Source organism: Barbus barbus (genome assembly GCF_936440315.1).
Source record: "Barbus barbus genome assembly, chromosome: 13".
Lineage (NCBI taxonomy): Eukaryota > Metazoa > Chordata > Actinopteri > Cypriniformes > Cyprinidae > Barbus > Barbus barbus.
Window position 1 is genome coordinate 15635578 of NC_136741.1, and position 19399 is coordinate 15654976.

A 19399-nucleotide genomic window follows, 5' to 3' on the forward strand; every position below is an offset into this window, starting at 1 on the left:
GATCTCATCTGTTATGGTTAATTTTATTAAAGTTTATTTTTTCGGGGAAATAATCACTCAGTTATTAAATTATCCGCCTTTCTGTGGTTTTTGTATTTGTTTCCTTAAGATATTTATTGATGAAATGGCAAATGGGTCATTTATTAAAATTTATTTAGTGTCAGTTCAACTGATTATCCTCAAGTTTAAAGACTATTTTAATTAATTTTTATTTCATAATACTGGCTTAATGCTTTTTTTAAAATGTAAAAAAAATAGAAACTATTGTTGTAAATATCTGGATTTCATGAATTTTAACAGTGATAGGTTATGAACTGCAGTGAAATATCTAAAGTCTTTGGTGTTTTTAATAATGTACAATCGAGATGGCATAAAAGTTTCATATAGGCCCATTGGCAGACTCCAGCGTTGTGTAAAATGTAGCTTGTGCACTTAACAGAACAGACTGAATAAATAAATAAATAATCTGGATGTTGAGACACACCCAGTGTGTGCCATTGAGAGAACGTGTAGCTGCAGCCTGCAGACTCTGCCTGGTATTGTTTCTCTGTGGTGACAGTGATGACTAGGTCAGTTTTCCATTGGTGTGGTTGAATAAGTCCTAGCATTGTGAGTGATGTGAGGAGGTAGGTAAGTTAATGTTTAGCAGATCAACTCAGCTCTGATTTCCCCTGGCACTCTGCCCCCTGTCCTGAATTAAGCCTCCAGAATGTCTTAGCTGTCCTCAGATCTGTGGGACTTAAGTCTGGCATTGCGCTGCGGAGAGTATGATTCACACTGTGAGGGTAAACAATGGATGCTGCCATGGTACGGAGGCACTGCCTCTCTCCAGGGATTCTGATCCCGGCTTTATTTTGTTGTCTCCATCTGAATCCTTTCAGAGATGTTGTGAAGTAGCAAAAAGACCCTCCTCACAGCTTTTTGAGGATTTCTCTGGGTGTTGTTGATCCATGTAGAATGTGTATCAGCTTGTGGATCTGTTCCAGTCGTTACTTCCATAACCTCTCAACTTGTTAGGCTGCGGCTGCAGAGGTTTTCTCACTGCAAAGAATTCCACATTTTCTTCAGTAAAATTAGAGAGAATGTTAACATATGCTCACTGTACTGTTTAAAAGTTTAATGTTTTAAAATGCTCATGCATCACACAGTAAAAAAAATAGTTATATTGTGAAATATTATTACAATTTAAAATAACTTTTCTATTTGAATATATTTTAAAATGGACTCTATTCCTGAAGCTGAATTTTCAGTAGCCATTACTGCAGTCGTCAGTGTCACATGATCCTTGTTTCTTGTTAGCACGTTTTGTATTTCTTTTTTGTTGATAACTTATCGTAGGCCTCATTGATCTGAGCTTACGCACCTCAGTTTTTGAGACAATATTGTCAAAATTATTCACAAATATATTTTTTTCACTCAAAAAGGTGTTTGATCTCAGATCAATGACTGATCTATGACCAGCCCCCCAAAAAAATCTGTGTTAATTGAAAGACAACAAGTTGCCAAAAAGACAATGCAAGATTTGGTGATAATATAGCATAATGAGATTTACCAGCAGTTTTTAAGAGGCCAGTCATTTTTGACCGCAAACACCAAATTAGGTAAAGGATTTTCAGTACAGCATAGAGCCTAAAAGCCTTTTGTCTTTCAATCATGACATGCTTAAACACAGTCCTTTTTGAAACAGGTGATGTGCTGGCTTATAGTCAGAGCCATCCAGTTATTGAAAGCCTGCAAGACAGCTGCAATTACTGCCGAAAGGCTTTAATGTGTTGCCTGTGACTTAAGGGAGAGATAAGCTGAGAGGATTCGTATTGACCAGCACAGACAGTGAAGTGTGTGTTAGTCACTCACTGATAACAACAGTAAACTACAGTGTACCGTTTCCTCTATCTGACAGTATCAGCCATGTTGCACTTTAGTTAATAAAATATTATTTTTAATATTATTACTTATTAACTATTTAAATTAATTGGTTTGCATCTTTGTCACTGATTTAGGCAGAGGTAGTCTCTGATTTCAACCTGTGCCAGTAAATGTCAATATGTATGTTGTTGATTTTGAGGACGGGCAGCAATGTTTCATTCCACATGTTCTTTCTCTCTGCCTCTTATTTCCTTTAGAGACACTTAATGCAACCATTTGTAGAGCAATTTGAGACATGGTATTGATTTTTCTCTTCAACTCTTCTTTATGGCTCTTTTTGCCCTTTTCTGTGTACATCAGCACACATCTGAACAAAGATTTAAAAAAAGTTCTCATTAGAATGTTAATGCATAATTGAAAAGTACACCACACAATAATGGATTCTAGTTTGGAGCCTGCTATACAACCTAGATGAAAAATGTTCAGTATTGTGCTGCTTTAAAATGTTTTAATCATTTACTCACTTGTTTGTGACTTGTGTGTTCCACAGTGTTTTTTGGCTATACAATGAAAAATGGGTTTAATGCTGTTTTGCACATATGGATTTTTGCCTTTCCCATTGATTTGAAGTATATGTTCTTTTGTGTTCCACTGAAGAAAGAAAGTCGTCATACAAGTTTGAATTAACATGAGGGTGCACAATTCTTTGTGTGACCTATCCCTTCTAGGAATCTTGATTTAGTTGATTTATTTAGGAATCTTTTGATTTGGTTTAATTTTGAATCTCAAAACATTACAAATAGATGACGAAAAGATAAAAATGATACATAATTCATTTAATTTATTCAGCGTAAAACCTGTGGAATATAAATTCACATAGATATTTCTCATACAATGACATTTCATTGTGACCATGGGAGGTCAATATCGAAAAAGTGCTCGATTAAAGCACCATACAAGTAGTCCATATGACTTGTACAATATGTTCCAAGTCTTCTGATAGCTTTGAGTCAGGAACAAAGCATACATTTAGGCAGTATTTACTGTTATTCTTCACCTCCACTGCAGCTTTTGAACCAAATATGGCTCCTAAGATTCAAAACTAGAACTAGAATATTTGCATATCACTATGCATTAGACCAATTCCCTGGGGTCTGATGCCAGTGCACACAAACACTGCATGTTGAATGCTGTTGAGTGCACATTTCACCTCTCTGCCAAATGTGTATAAACATATATATTCCCTTGAGTGTAAAGTATAATGTTTTCCAGCTCAAGCCTGCTAATGTCAGCGTATTTCTTAATTACCACACACATTGCAAATGCATAGTCATTACCAGCAATCAGTGCTTGAAATATATGCAAGTCCTATCTGCACTTTGAGTGGCCAGTGTGCACAGACAGCATTTTGTGATTACTCGATTGAGATATTAAAAGTGAAGGGAAGTCAAATTTAGTGAGTGGATAGATGCAATGTGGAAATGGAGATAGTGGAGAAATATTGGGACTGCATGTGAATGAAGATAATCCAAAGTGTGGAAAGGAGAATTCTGCCGTTCATATATCTTATTTAAATGGCTCTAGATTGGGAAGGCTTTGCAAGAAGCTGTCCAAGGTGCTGATTACCCCTCTTCCCCCAAACCTGCCCCCCCCCCATACTTACTCCCACCGCAGGACACATGAGAACTGTTCTGACTTTAGCTTCCTGGTTGGGGTCGTAGAGAAAGTAGAGCTCTGAACACGTCTCCAGTCACTATGAGGAAGATAGTGGAGCGTTATCATGCTGCAGCACACACTTTGCCACTTCTGAAATCTTTCATGTCTCGTTTTTTTGAATGTCTTCCTGGTTCCAGACATATTTAAGCTGGGCAAATGCAGCTCCATGTTGGCTCTGTTTCCTCACTTGCTGCATGTTGAATATAATTGCAGTCGTGAAACATGGCTGATCAGAGGCCATCATTTATTAATGGCATGGGCTGAGGGAAGCTGAAATGGCAGAGAAAAAAAAAAAAAGACAAGTCACCATGTTCCAGCCCACAGAGCTCTGTTACAGCCGTCTGAAGGAGTGTCATGTGGGAGTTCTGTAATATGTTGGTGGCGTTAAGAATCCCAGTGATGCTTGTCGTCTTCACACAATGGAGTATGGGAGTCTTTATTAGCAGTCTGAAAGATTTGAACAGCAAGAATGCACTCTGAACAGACTGCTTATGAGATTAAGCTGTATAAAAAATAAGTGTATTTTTCATAATTATATAATAAAAAAGTAATACTACTTGGTTAAAATAAAAAATCTCATAAGAATTAGATAATGCTGTCTTGCTCTCTTGGCAAGGTCTTCCAGCCAGTTCTATCAAACCTTTACCTTGAATCCAGAATGCGGCAGCAAGATTAATTTTTAATGAGCCAAAAAGAATGCACGTCACACCTCTGTTTATCAATTTGCACTGGCTACCAACAGCTGCTCGCATAAAATTCAAGGCATTAATGTTTGCCTATAAAACCACCACTGGCTCTGCAAATGGACATCACTTTATTGTTCATCCCAAAGAGGCACAAAATCACTTTCACAGACTTTTCAATTAAATGTTCCCTCCTGGTGGAATGACCTGCCCAACTCAATCCGAACAGTTGAGTCCTTAGCATCTTCAAGAATCGGCTAAAAACACATCTCTTCCATCTTTGTTTGACCCTCTAACTCTAGCACTATCTTTTCTAATTCTATTCTTTAAAAAAAAAAAAAACCTTGCCCCTTTTAGACTCATGCATTATTCATTTACTGCTTTCTTTTCTTTAAAAAACAAACAAACTAACTCTAGCTTCTTTATTATTTTTGTATTCTATCTATTTGTTTTCTTTTTATTTATTATACAATTAACAAAAAGCAAAAAGGCATTGAATATTAGCTTGCTCTATTCTTTTTCTATTCTATCTGTTTTTTTATTATTTAGTATATTATAAAAAAAAAAAAAACTTGTTACATGTACTGCGTTAGAGTGAGACTTGTCATAGCACTTGCATATCATTGCTCTTTTGTTGATTTTGATTGCTTCGTTTGTCCTCATTTTGTAAGCCGCTTTTGATAAAAGCGTCTGCTAAATGACTAAATATAAATATATAATGTAAATATATTTTAAAATGTAATTTATTATTGTGCTGGTAAAGCTGAATTTTCAGCATCATCAATTTAACAGTGTTGAAAACAGTTGTGATGACTTTACAATTTTTCTAAATACTTTGATGACATAATTTAGATTCATTATTTTTTAACCAAGTTTGTGACTTTAATCTAAATGAATGTATCCTTGCTGGATAAAAGTATTCATTTATTTCATCAACAACAACAAAAATCATACTAACCCCTAAATTTTAGTCTACTTGGCACATAGAAAATAGCCTAATAGAGGAGGTAATATTCATAATGTTGAAGGTATTGCATGAGTGCAGAATGAATCTGTGTATATTTCTTACAAATTCATTGGCCATTCTCTGTATTTCTGGTGTGGACATTGGGAAATTAACATATTTAGTTAAAAGCCTTTTGGGTACTGAATTAAGTTGGCAAGTCCGATTTTGTAATTCTGTGGTCTGTGAAGTCTGTGCACATCGAGGAAGCAATCTCTTGCCAACTTCCTGTCTCAGAATAATGAAACAGGCTATTGTGAGAGTGTGTCACACTGATTACTCACATTTACTCATAGTTGCCTAACCAGTAGGCAGTCTGCAGTTTGTTATCCCACATCATTCCAAAATATCAGCTGTATATTGGTTTGGATTATTAGTCAACACTCAATGAAGTTGACTGGCTTGAGTTGATTATTGTACAGACCACTGTGAATGATGCTAAATTGTTGCCCACATAACTTTGCTGACTCACCGAGCCAGTAGCACAGGCATGGATCGGCTCATAGACACCCTCAGAGAGCGAGCAAATGCGTCAATCAGCATGTATCCAGGCAACAGTGTTCGGAGAAAATGAAACCAGTAATGCTGTTCACTCACACAGCAGGTCAGGGTTAGCGCGTACCACAAGAAATCTAATCTATTCTGTCTATTGATTCACTCTGACGTTTGCTCAGAGTTAAACCTAACCTTCCTGAATTTCCTTGTCACTTGATTTTACCTGTTCTTCAGATGTGATGAAGGCATCATATTAACAAGATCAGCTTCTTTTTTCTGCTGCGTTGAAGAACATTCAAACTACTGAACCTAGTTGTTGGTATATGTAACCAGCTGTTTGATGTCAGAACTTCTGGTCCAGAGGGTTTATAGTACAGCCACTCATTGCATTATCTACCAACTGACAGTTAGCCTCAGGTTTTATTTGCATGATATAATAGTTAAAAAATTCCCTTGATGCAGTGCCAGAGCTGCCACATTCATGTTTAAATGTCAAGATGATCTGAAAGACTATGAATTGTGTTCGGCTCAAGATTTAAAAAGGAAATCTTTTGAATGGATTAAGGTTGCGCTTATGTTATTAATTCCACTTTATGGTCATATTAGTTTTCCCCATCTCCCTAGAGGGCTCTTAATGTGCTGTGGTAATAACATATACACTACTATTAAGTTATTTTTTTTAAAGAAAGCAATGCTTTTTTTTCAGCAAAGATTCATGAAAGTGATCAAAAGAAACAATAAGGATATGTATAATGTTACAAAAGATTTCTCTTTCAAATTCTTTTGGAATTTTTATTCATTAAGAAATCCTGGGGGAAAACGTAGCACAGGTTCTCAACGATGATAGTAATATAAAATGTTTCTTGAGCACCAAATCAGTATATTAGAATGATTTCTGAAGTATCAAGTGACACTGAAGGCTGTAGTAATGGCAATAAATTATATTTTAAAATGTATTCAAATTAAAAAAGTTATTTTGACTTGTAATAATATTTCACAATATTACTATTTTTACTGTATTTTTGATTAAATAAATAAGCACTTGGTAAGCACTTATTTTAAAAAACATTAAAAAAGCTTCTGACCCCCTTCTTTTGAAGGATAGTGTACAGTGGATCCAGTAATCTGAGAAAAATCTGGGATTTATTGATTTATTTTATTTATTGATTGTATTGATTGATTGATTTAAACCTTAAATAATTCTAAGAATTAAATTATTTTTTAAAATGTTGCATTACTTCACTTGTCCATGCGATCTCGTTTGTATTAAAAGTCATTTTTTTTGTTTCTCTTTTAGCACAAAATGATCGTTGGAACACTCTCAACTCATGCTGAATAATTGAAATACCTTTAATTTGTTGTTGATGATAATATTACAAAAATCATAATATTTATTAAAATATTTCTCATTAAATAAATAGTCAAAGAAATAACACAAAAATAGAAAGCTTTTTAACTGGTGGTCTCCTCCACATCTCTGTAGCTCTGATTTGGTCCACCATCATATCAGGTAAAAACCATTTAGCTTTGATTTTTTTTTTCTAAGAGAAGCACATGCAGGAATGTGATTAAACGTGGTATGCAGTATGTCAGGACCACCATGCATGCATAAAAGCAAACTTTTCAAAATGATCACTTACAGCCTTCCATATTCTCACTGATCTTTGATATTTTTAGTTTCATTTTCTCAGCATATCTTTAGATTTTTTTGCATCTTCTCAACCCTATGCACAAATGGAAAGGTCTCTAATTATAAATCACCCCTTGGTGGTGGGTTAGCTTTACCAGTACCACAAGCCTTTCTCTCTCTCTCTCTCTCTCTCTCTCTCTCTCTCTCTCTCTCTTACACAGCACTCTCTTTAATGTTCATAGATGCCCTCTTGCATCCTAATGAGATTCACAAGCAAGTTGTCTTTGTCTCCTCTGCTCTCTTTCTGTTGTTCATTGTTTCCTCTGTCTTTTCTTTTTTTGCTCTTACTTTCCCTTGAATATTTTTTCTCTACCACCCTCCCCACTCTGGCTCATTTTGTTATTTTATACTCTGTATCATTTGAGCAAAATGGCCTCTAAAAAGTCTTCCTCATTTTTTATGTCTGTCTAGGATCAATATGGCTTTCATTAGTTGCCTTGTATTCAGCTGAATCTGATAACGCATTATAAACTTACATTACAGCAGGCTTGTGTTCAGTTTGTGGTATAATAGCATCCAGTCAATGAGCTGCACTGGACTCCAGTCATCCTCTCTATTGAAACTGCATAGTGTACAAAATACATACAGTTGCTATAATAATAATTCATGTACATTTTTATCTTTTTTTTATTTTTTTAATAAATGAAGGGAGGGACATTTTTTCTATATAATGAAAAAATGTCCCTCCCTTCTGTTACAGACATTCTGATAGATTTGATTTATTGCTGATTAGAAATATAATAATGGCATAATCTTTAGAGATTTCTATAGACAATAGCTGTTCAGGGCACTCGCCACCAAGTGAACTGACTTGCCTGAAAGCGAACTTGCTTCCACATAGATTCATTATTTGAACATTATATTTTTCAACATCTACATTAAAAATCTTTCTTACATCACAATAACAAAGGGACAAACATGTAGCACAGAAAAAAAAGAAAGAAAAGCAAAGGCATTTTTCTTTTCACCTTATAAAATATAATCTTAAATGGGTTGCATCAAAATCTATTTCACGGCACTGTACTCCCTTATGTTTTTATCCTTGATAATGTCAGCTTGACCTTAAACATATTTCTTTGCTTCTCCCTTCCATACTCAGAACGAAAACAGTAATTTATTTTTCAAAGAACAGGCGATCACTAAGTAGAGTCGATGAGCTCCATAAATTTATGATTACTGGTTTTATTTATAGGATCTTGATGAGTTATCTTACTTGGAAAGATGTCAAGGCATTCAGATGCCTGTGTGCAGGATTGATGTTACTGGAAGCCATTAGCAACTCCCTCTTCCCAGTATTTCACAGAAAAAATGTTATGCACACATCACATGCTAGTCGACCTTATGAGATTAAACAAAGTTATGGAATTTACACATGCCTGCTTGAACTAAGTGCACTTCTGGAGATTTTCTCTTGCAACCCTACATCGCAGGGAGAGAATGGCAGTGCATTAGCCTTTGTTGTCTCATTGGCAGCTGAACCCAAGTTCTGGCACTTGTTAATTTTGCAGATGGCAAATATGCCCAATTAAGTCTTACTTCAGTACCGTGCATAATGAATAATAATGAGTTTAGTAATGAGTTTTGAATGCGCTGCATTTGATGTGTGCAGTGTGGTCATGTCCACATTAAGTCTGAGGTGCTACTTTGTTTCCTATACAATGTGGACGGATGCTATCAAGCTTCAAAAATAATGTAAATGCACCATATAATCCGTACAGCTTGTCTACTGAAGCCATATGTAAATAAAAAGAGCATCTTTGATAATCTGCTAAGCTTCTCCTAATGTGCTCCTCAGAAGAAAAAAGTCATACGGATGTGGTAAGGCGTGACTGTCAGTAAATGATGGCACGATGTTTTGGTTGAACTGTTCCTTTAAAAGCCAGTTGCTGACCAAGCCCCTTGTGGAGCAGTGTATTGATCCAGAGATTGAGGTCAGGAACTGCATAACCAGGGTGAGACTTTCTGTGGAGGCGTCCTGAGGCTGTAAATTTTGAGGTAAATGCTATGGGCGAGAAGGGGTGGATGGTCTCGCCTATTGTTTCCTAGCTGGATCAGTCAGACAATTTTAGATATTTGAGGCTGTAATGGATTGGAAGACCAAAATACAAATTTACCTTCTTATCCTCGTTATGTGCATGAACAAACCTTGTGTGTATGTGTGTGTGTGTGAGACTTGTTTATGCCACACTGTGAGGACCTAATGTCCCCACAAGGATAGTAAAACCTGACATTTTTTGACATTGTGACATTTTCCCTTACGAGGGAAAAAATAGTAAAAATAGTAAATTATGTTTATCTGAAAGTGTAACAATGCCAACAGGTTTTCTAGGGGTAGGTTTAGGGTTAGGGAATAGAAAATATTGTTTGGTCAGTATAAAAGTAATAGAAGTCTTTGGAAAGTCCCCACAATTCACAGAAACAAACGTGTGTGTGTGTTGTTTTAGCATTTATAGTCTACATATAATTCATAAAGCTTTTCATTGGTCAAATACTGATTAAATATCATGCCTTAGTAATAGGGAGTGGTAATGTTGGTTTATATAAGATGGTTTATATAAATGCATAAAATTCTTAGTGTGGTTTATTTGCACAAGGTATTTATATTTGCTACCACTGTCAAGTCTGTACTGCTAGGTAAAATCATGCATAAATAAGAGTTCAGTTATTCATTTTCCCAAGACTGGATTTAGCTTCTATTCTATTATATTCTATTCTATTCTATTCTATTCTTTACTTTACTTTACTTTACTTGACTTTACTTTTAGTTATTTAGCAGACGCTTTTATCCAAAGCGACTTACAAATAAGAAAAAGTAACTAAAACTAAAAGTTAACACTCTGTAAATACTCTATGCACACCCATTTAAGAAAATACAGAAATTAAATATAATTGACAAATGCATACAACAACATTTCAATAGTAAACATATAAAGGAAAAAAATAAATAAAATAAAAATAAAAAGCGATACTTATATCCTTTGCCGGTGTCCTAGCCCGGTGGAGTCGCACGGTAGATGCACGGTAATTTCATTCTATTCTATTCTATTCTATTCTATTCTATTCTATTCTATTCTATTCTATTCTATTCTATTCTATGCTTGTTTTTATTTGAAATAAATTAATACTTTTATTCACTAAGGATGGATTAAATTGAAAACAAAGACATCTATAATATTACAAAAAGATCTCTGTTTCAAAAAATGCTATTCTTTTTTTTTTTGATGGGTGGATGGTTATGTAACTACCTACCTGTTTACCTACCATAGATTAAACTCTGTTTGTCATTGAAAGTCAAATTCATTATTAGCGCAGGGGCTTGTCATTTGCGCAAAGTGCTTTGGACTTTCTTTTTTCTTCTTTTGCATTCACTTCACTCGTGATGCAGTGAAGTCAGAAGTTTTTAGGCCTGGAGCAATGCAGTCGAGACTTCCATTCAAGCCATGTGACAAAATCCCCCCAAACTCAATGATACATTATGGGGTCAGTCTGTAAGTCCTATCAGGTGCCCTAGAGACACTGCTTGAGTTGTGCTGATAAAGCAGCACTGCGCTGCTGGACTGTTAGCCTGAACAGGAAGAACTCCCAGCTCACTGCCGGCAATAATTCACCAACCTGCTTCTTAAAATTTAGATGACTGCAAGGGCACAGAGTGTTAAGAATTTGTATGTTAGAGAGGAGGAGAACAGAGGGTTGGACCTGCGAATCCTCAGGCATCTGTTTGTTATTCTTTTTGAGTCTTTTGTTGTTTGTATATCATTTTTGCAACACTGAATTATTCTGGTGGTGCAAATACATTTGGTGCTGTATGCCAAGTCAAGCTCATTTTATTGTGAATAGAGCTCTGACATTTCACTCTGCAGTAGAGACTGAACTTGGAAGGCTTGGAAGGTTGGCGAGACGCCGAGTTAAAAGAGCCGTCCCATCTACAATACTAAGAAGCTCCAATGTGAAGACTTTTAAATATTTTATCAATATACCTGCATTGTGAAAATGCTTTTGGCTCGTGAAAGTGGAGGGAATGCATGTGTTTTTTTTAGTGCCATGGGAAGTAAAAACTGCTAGAAGGCCAGGATTCACATTGGCTGGATCTAGATATAACCCTGTCTTCTTCATTTCACATCTCATTGCTCCATCCTACAGTTGTCTTCCTGTCTGATGGATTGAAGGAAGCGGATCCCAGGCAGCTTTGATCTGCTATTGATTGACTCAGCTGCCAAGTAACGGCCGGTAATTGATCGCAAGCTGTACCTCTCTTTTTTCTCGTATGCCATAGTGCTGGTGCTGCTGTCTGGAGACAGACATTATACGACTCTTATATGGCCTTTGTACATACCATCAAAATCTAAAGGCACTGTTGACTTTTATGTCTTTACTGTGTGGTTATAGAACATCTTAGGTTTGAATTTTTTATCAGAATATGGATGTAAAAACATTAATGTTTGATGAAATCTTGTAGTATTACAATTCGACAAAGTCAGCAATAAGTGCTGGAATAAACTCTGTTGATTTAACATCATCGTTTAAGACAGATACGCAAGCATTTATTAAAATCTTTGCTGGAAAGCTGGATATTGAAGTGTGCTGGGGATCATAAATCTCTCTCTGCATAATGTAATTGCAGGAATGTACAATATAGGAAGAGGCGAGTGAATTTATGAAACATAATTAAAATGAGCCACCATATGCCTGCGTGCAAATCAGTGAATGTGATGGTTTAACCTCTTTTCTTCACTGTTAGTGGATTTCATGAGCACTGAGTATTTCTTCAATCGAAAGTCTTTAAAAGGGGGTTCGTGGTGGTAACTGCAAGTGGTCTGCCAATTATTGTTTGATCTCAAACTATTTTTTGTAAATTTGAATTAACTTAAAATTGAATTAAACTTTAGTTAAGAGCTCCAGTTTTACTGTGCTTCTGTGTAGTACACACACACAAATAGTTTGTTTGTTCGTTCATTCTCCTTTTCAGTTGTCTGAAGTGCCACATTCTATTGATTTTATGGAACCCGTTCAATATGACTACATAATAATGATAATCAACAGTTTATTGTTTTAATTTATGGAAAATAAAACAAATCAATAAAGAAACTATTATTATTGAGTTGTAAAATAATAAAATGAGTATATAATAATAGTAATAATAATAATAATAATTATGTAATTTCTTTGCTTTCAAATGTTAAACCATAGCACTTTTATTTTTGGCAGAAATCCATAGGGTGACCTTAAAGCTTTTCTTTTTTGACAACAGATTTTTAAACAGTTTTTATTACAAATTTGGGAAGGTGGATGGTTGTTGTGAATTCAAATGCACATTATAAATGACCCAAAGCCACAGTGCTTGCAGAGATGCAGTCCACGTAGAGAAGCATTTAACAGAACCACTCCAAGACACTGAAAGCACCAGAACACAGTGCTGCGCTTCACTCTGAAACACGTACATGTGGTAGATGGTGCCGTAAGCTCATGTAGTGATGACAGAAGGATTGAAATAATTTAAGAACACATTCAAAAGTTTGTTTTTGTAATTGTAATCTTCATACAGTCACCCTACCAAGATTTATTCAGATTTTTGCAATTCACAAAGGACATAGATACTTCTCAGGGTAGACAAATCTGGTTAAATACAGAAAAATCACATCCCTCTGGAAGTCAGTATGCTTTATTATTTACAATTTTGTAAAGCTGTTTGTGTTTGTGTGTGCGTGTAAGTTCAGCACAACTGCAACACAGTTTTAATGCTTTTTAGACTAATAGCAAATACATTTTAAAAGGATGTTCTCTCTTGGGATATTTGGAGGCATTTTTGTAAAGAGGCAAAGTAATAAAGCAACATAGAATGTTTTTGTTATTTGAAAATAAAACAAACCAATATACAACTTTGACAAAATGGACAGAATTTTAGCCATTACAGCCAAGCTTTTGGACATGCGTCATCAAAATGAGAACTATTCAGATGGCTGAGCAGTATCCCAGAGCTGCTGTCATTGTTGAGGAAAAGTGTCATATTCCCAGCATGGAGCTCTGTCTCACTCCAGTGAATCCAGCAGGCTGCTGATGTTTAGTTTCTCGTTCATCTGGCTTGTCTAGATCAGCCCTCCATCAGTAAGTCAGCAGGGCCTGCCCTGTGCTCACCTCCTTTGTTTTCTTTCTCTGACACTCCAGACAGTCTGATGAACTCTCTTTTCCTCACTCTGGGCACAGTGAGGTGCGCTGCTACTGTGGAGTATCCAACCGACAACTACTTTTCCTTTGCACCTCAGAAATAAGAGACTTGTTGAGAGAAAATAGTTGTTGACTAATCTATTCTGACTGTATGTAATCCCTAGAAAATAAAATAAAAAAAAACATGGAAAATGGCATGTTTTTGAAGAATGGTCTTAGTCTATTTAAATTAAAAACCAAAAATTCAAAGGTCTGAAGCCAGGAAGATATTTTTCGAAGAAATGAATACTTTATTCACAAAGGATGCATTAAATTGATCAAAAGCAACAGTAAAGACTTTTACATTGTTGCAAAAACAAATTATCAGAAATAATTTATGTTCTTTTAAACTTATATTTATCAAAAAAAGTTGAAAAAAGTGTCACAGTTTCAACTAAAATATTAAGCAGCAAAAACTGTTTTCAGCATTGGTAATTATAAGAATGAGCACCGAATCTGGAGGATATTGGAAAATTCTATAGAATTATGTGGCAAAGACATTCATTACAAAATATTAAAATAGAAATTTTAAACTGTAATTATATTACAGTTGTAACAGTAACAATATAACTATTTTACTGAATTTTAATCAAATAAATGCAGTCTTGGTCAGCAAAAAAAAATAAAAATAATAAATCTTACCATCCACAAACTTATTTGTAACAATTAATTATTTGATTTTTCTCCTCAGCAAAAAGACCCTAGTAATCTCATAAAATCTCATAATATAAATGCAACTCATTTCAGTCTTTCACGCTCAAAATGTTAGAGCTGTGTAATATTTATTATTTTCATATCTCTTGTTTTTTTGTTTTTTACTATATATCAACATTTGTCTTAGTAGTGTCTATTTTTATTTTAGGAAAAACATCCAAGACAAAGTTAATACTTAAATCAACCACAATTTAGAAGCCCAAGCTTTAAAAGACCAATATTCCTCTGGGAATTTTTAAACTGCAGGAAGAAAAAAAAGCTGTGTACAAGAAATGGGAACACATCCTCTATTCATCACCCCATTCTGTGTCTGTATTCACTGTCAGATGTGCCTCATAAAGGTGTGTGTGTGTGTGTGTGTAAGATTGAGTCACAGCTGTGCTAAACTGCCTCGATGGCTCAGATTGACTCTATGGGTAATTAACACACTCCAACCAACTGGGACTGTTAGCAAGGAATCAACTAGAGACAACTGCAAAGAAGAATGTTTATTATTTCTCCACATGAAGCTGAATATCAAAGCACGCATCCACAGTCTCCCTCAGCCTTCATTTTCTTTCCTTTTTATCCATGATAATGCATTCAGTGCAAGGTTTCCCTTAGAGGAGCGAGCGGTCTTGTTTTTTTTTCACCGTTAAACTGGGGTTTTCTTCTCTTTTTATTTGCCTTGGTGGTGCCTTCTTCCCCATGCAGGCCTAATGAAGGAAGAACTGAATGGCAGCTGTAATCTGTTTTTCCCTCGTTCATTATTAGTGAGGCTAATAGACCAGCTATTATTCTTTCAATGTACATGATTATGTAATTGAATTCCCTGGATCAGCATGCTGAACTTTAAGGGTACTCTTCAGTTTTTATGTACCTCAGTGACAAATTGTGTGCTCACGCACCAGTGGCATAGACTGATGTGCCTTTCAGTGAGCTGCATTTTAGCAGTGACCCACAAGAAAGAACTCGGTGTGCACTTTTCATTTTTAAAGTTTTGTTTTGAAATCTATTTTTAAACCAGTCTTGACAAAAAAAAGTAGTTGAACTGAAATAGATCTCATCACATCAGAGAAGTTCAGTGAAGTCTTGTACAACTGTTTGTTTTTTGGACATCTATTTTCTATTGAAGCCACATGTTTTAAAGGGATGGTTCAGCAAAACATGAAAATTTGTTTTGAGTAATTAATGACTGAAATTTCATTTTTGGTGGAACTATCCCTTTAAGGCAATAGATGAGTTGATGTTTTCTAGAATGCATTAGGTTGGTGTTTACACTCAAAAGAAAGTAGGCAGGGTCATAAAGTAAAGATATAATGACCTTTCCACAGAATATTTTTTATTTACAATCAGGTGTTGTTTAAATTATCCAAACGGACTGTCTTTTAGCCCAGACCCTGCGTGATTAATTAAAATGCTACCTGGGTGATTTCCATCTCAAACTGGGATCTGTGCGATGGCAGAAGTTGGCAGCCTTGTCAGTCAGTACTCTGAGGGTTTATGGTTCTCGGAGCAGCAGTCATTAGACATGTACACATGATTAATGTGAGGCGTGACTCGGCTGCTTTTGCTGGCTGCTGATATTGACAGGCCTCTGACACCAATTACAGCTGAATAATTAGTTGATTGACTTGCTGTTTGGGAATTCTGTTGCACATATAGCACAACCGGTGCACTTCACTTGAGGCCTGAATACAAGATGGTGATCATCCTGTTTTGAGGAGTGTTTTGGACCAACTAATCCAGATGAACACCAGACTGGCTTTGCTGGGAGACCACATAGACTGGCTTAATCAAGCTAAGACCAGCAAACCACCTTAGGCTGCCTTGCTGGAGAAAAAATGACTTAAGCCATTCTAAGATGGTTTTCCTGGTCAGGCCGGTCTGGTTTGCTGAATTTACAGCAACTGGTAGACTGATATTAGACTAAAAAAGCTTATATTTATACATCTGATGCTTTTATCCAAAGCGACTTACAATTGCTATATATGTCAGAGGTCGCACGCCTCTGGAGCAACTAGGGGTTAAGTGTCTTGCTCAGGGACACATTGGTGTCTCACAGTGGATTCGAACCCGGGTCTCTCACACCAAAGGCATGTGTCTTATCCACTGCGCCATCACCACCCTTTATAAACCACTCTTAAACTAAGATTATGAGTATGATATGAATAATAATAATAAAGTACTACCAGTAGCCTGCTATGTGTAAATGTATTGATTTAAATACATTTGTACATTATTTTAATAGCAATAAATAATAATACTAAATAATAATAAAACTGAATAGTCCTCATATTACACTAAAAATAAACAGAAAACAACGTAAACTATTATAAGATGGTTTTCCTGGTCAGGCCGGTCTGCTGAATATAGACGAACTGGGAGAGCAAGCAAAAAGCTAATAATTATAAACCACTCTTAAATTGGTCTAAGATTATAAATATGATATGCATATTCATAATAAAGTACTACCAGCAGCCTGCTATGTGTACATTTATTGATTTAAATACATGTGTACTATATTTTTGTCATGGTACACACAGCAGAGATGAACAAGGAACAAGGAACACGGAGACGAGGATAAACTCAAAATAACAGTCTTTAATAAATCCAAGCAAGGCAGGGCTGGCACACAGAAACACCGGGGAGTAACGAGTAGACCAGACGAAAATTAACTGAACAGACAGGACTGAAATACACAGGATAATACTAGATAATTAACCAAACACAGCTGGACAATAATTAACTAATAATCACACTTAACAAGGACAGGAAACAAACCAAATAAGGACACAAGAGGGAAACACATGACACACACAACACAGGACTGACAGTTTTAATAGCAATAAATAATAATAAATTGAAAATTGAACTAAAAATAAACAAAAAACAACTTAAACCATTATAAGATGGTTTTCCTGGCCAGGCCGGTCTGGTTTGCTGAATGTAGACGAACTGGGAGCATCTAAAATGCTAATTATAATAAACCACTCTTAAACCGGTCTAAGATTCTGAATATGATATGAATATTCATAAAAAAGTACTACCAGCCGGCAGCCGCCTGCTTTGTGTAAATTTATTAATTAAATATTAATGTTGTACAAAATTTTAATAGTGATAAATAATAGTAAGTTTAATAGTCTCTTCATTAAAAACAAACAAACAAAAAACTGCTTAAACCATCATAAGATGGTTCTCCTGGTCAGGTCATTCTGGTTTACTGATTTTAGACCAACTAAACAAACTAATAATTAAAAAAACACTCTTAAACCAGTCTAATATTATGAATATTATATGAATAAATAGCCTGCGTTGTGTAAATTTATTTAACTAAAAACATGTTTATACAATATTATAATAGCAATAAATTATGAAAAGTACATTTATTAAAGCACACACTAAACTACGCTTACTATTATTATAACAACAACAAAATAAAATAATGATTTATTATAACTATTATTATAATATTATTCATATCAATAATTACATTCATATATTGCTGTTGGTGTTAATTATAATAATAATTACCGATTCACAAGCAAATAATTTACAGTTGTGTCCAATGCTCGTGTATTACAAATGTTCACTTTTTTAGATTATTTGAGCATTATAAATATTCATAAAGTATCGTGTGTATTGGCAGCCTGCTTTGTATACATTTTTAAAATAAATTTTGTATAGTAAATGATAAAAACAATAATTACAAATTAATACTTGATAAGCAACTGTTCTTAAGTGAATAATTTGCTTGTAGTAATGATTTGCAACAAACCATTTTAAAGTAGTGCTCAAAGCTCAAGTTTTGTAAATGATAGTTACTCTTAGTCAATGAGAGGAAAGCTCAGAGCGTCCTGACTGACCTTCATCCACCTTGTTACCTTGATAATGAGCTGTAGGTGGTGTGCCCCGGTCAGAGAGCCGTCGGGTTGCAGACGGAGATGGGCTCAGCACAGATGGGGAGGCTCCGCTAGGGGCGAGGAGGCCACCGTTACACAAGGAGGCCATTTACAGGGTCTTGGCTGCAAGGTTGATTCTAACAGACGGAGCTTAGTTCAACAGCAGTGAGTCACTGCATAAACTAGACACAAACTAGACAAGACTAGAGTTAACGCTAGAGAGTTAGGGAAAGAGAGCTCGGAGAAGAAGTATAAGAAAGACATAAGAGTTGGTGGAAGAAGAAGAAAAAAAGAGTAGGAGACAGAGATGCAATATTCAGCACCGCTGCACTGAACGGGACGTCACTTTCTATGATGCACGGACTCCAGAGATATGGAGAAGGTCTAGAATCGTTCTGCAGAGCCTGGTACAAGTTCTCCATATAATTACCACCCTGTCTAGGATGTATCCTGTAATTTGATTAATGTCAAAAACCTGTCAGATATTTTTGCTGTCGTCACTTTGAGTAGAATGAAAAAGGACATGATGATTTTGGGTCTTATTAGAAAGAAAAGAAGGAAAGAAAAACGCCTCTCATATCTAATCCTTCCTGTCTCATGCCCTTGGAATGTATCCTTTATACATGACACACTCAGCAGGGTTGTGCTGTGCGCAGTTTAGGTGTTCTTTTGCTCAAACCTCTTACGGATCAGTTTGCCCATCTTAATTAAATGTGTGCCCACCTCTGCTGCCAAATTTAAAATGAGGGAAGATCAATAATTCAGCTTCAGTGGGAGTAGAAATGCTCCTCTGCCCTCTCTCTCCCCGTCTCTTTAGAAAAGGTAAACATTTGTACATGTCTGTTTAGTGAGAGTGTTGTGTCTTCTGGATTGGCCTGTCTAGTGTAAGGAGTTCTAGAATACTTATATATCTATAATAATAGCATTTTCATTAATCTCAATGAGATTTGCTCAGCTGGTACACTCTTAAATCTCATTTGAGAGCGCTGATATGGTATGACTTTTTGCTGTATCACATTTAGTTGTAGTGATTTTTTTAGAGATTCTTAAATGCAGGTTGAAAAATAGCACAAAGACTTAAAAATTTATAATCTAGAATGGCAAAAAATGAAAAAATTACTATTAGTACTACCAAATTAGTCACTGATGA